Here is a 1,689-nt window from a genome sequence, read left to right on the forward strand (position 1 = left end):
AGAGAGATAGAGAGTGCGTAGAGAGGGGGAGAGGGAGAGAGCGAGCGAGAACGAATAGAGGTTTTTGGAGATAAGCTTTTAAAATATGCCGTGATTTTTAAACTTTTCTGGCGATTTTTGAACCGGAAATTTCTTGATACGCGATATGAACCTGCAACGGGCTTACATGACAACATGCTTACATGGCTTCATATATATAATATCAGAATCACATAATTAATATATACATCGCAGTTCGGTCTTCTCTTGATACTATGTATGGTTTCCGATTACAAAGCAGAGAAGAGGCGGAACATTCATGTCGATACGTGTGTTGACAAAGCAATATATATATATATATATAATACATATATATATATATATATATATAATATAGTATATATATATATATATAACAGTACAGAGCGGTGTTGACTATTCATTCGTTCGAGTTTCATATGTGTGTACGGATGTGAAATTTCGTTCGGCGAATATCGGAGCATATTTAGATTTTGGCGCATGCATGCAGCTGATGAATCGATGCGCTAATGCTCTTCAAAAATTAATGAGGGTTGCTTAATTACTGAGAAGCTAAGCTGAGACTAGACTAATAATATTTCATGCATCCGATTGATCCGTACTATTCAGACAGTTCTGCGACATTGATTGCGATTATGCTTTACCTTCAAATAATTCAATTAATTACGCGCATACTTTTGTATGCAAATACTGAGCACTAATTCGCCGAACCAACGCGTATAGCGTGTTGGCGATGTCTACAATTATATTCTATCAAATCGTTTATAACGGGTTGCATATGAACGCCTGCCCATATTAATGTATGTGATACACGTAGCACATGCATCTATATCGCTGTATACGGTAAGGCTACGCATGGGATCAATAGGGGAGACTGGTCGATTATATTGATACATGACATTTGACTTATTATTCTTGTTATCAGTTGTATCAAGAGCTAATAATGCATGTATTATTAGCACTAGGTGTTATATAGAACTGACCCCGTAGGCGTCCTCGGTGGTGTGTGATGTTCTATATGATAACACGACAAGCAAATGACGTATATAGTGGACTCTCCACTATTCTCCCGTTCGCAACTATTGTATATAACGACTGACGGCTATGCTGATGAATTCAACATGTAAACGAATGTCATATTTAACCTTGTAAGATATGAACTAAGAAATAAAACTCAAGCCTTTGTTATCATATGAATTGACGCATTTATGAATGTTTTCTACTTTGGAGAATTGATCAAAGTTCAACGAAATTAATTGATAAAAACACGCCTGATCCCTTGCATTTCATTCAGTATCACTATATAATAATTATAATAAGCTATCATGAGCAGAAAAATAAAAGGTCAAGACATAATAATGAATTATTACAGTATAGATATTTTTGTAATTAGTTTAATTGCTTGATATATTTTGTTGTTTAATGGTTGTAATTTTATTAAATTCGTTAGAGATTCTCAATTTCAATATTTTCCGTTATTTGCGGTAAAACAGCAAATTTTATATAAGCAAGTTTGATCGAGACATATATATTATATTATATATTATATATATTATATATATTATATTCACCTTAACCTTGCTGATGTAGTAACAGATGTCACATGCGCACGACTACGTCATAAAAATTCCATTCGAGATGCTGAACTATATACACTAACTCACGATAAAC

Source organism: Priapulus caudatus, unplaced genomic scaffold (genome assembly GCF_000485595.1).
Source record: "Priapulus caudatus unplaced genomic scaffold, Priapulus_caudatus-5.0.1 Scaffold323, whole genome shotgun sequence".
In the NCBI taxonomy this organism is placed as follows: domain Eukaryota; kingdom Metazoa; phylum Priapulida; class Priapulimorpha; order Priapulimorphida; family Priapulidae; genus Priapulus; species Priapulus caudatus.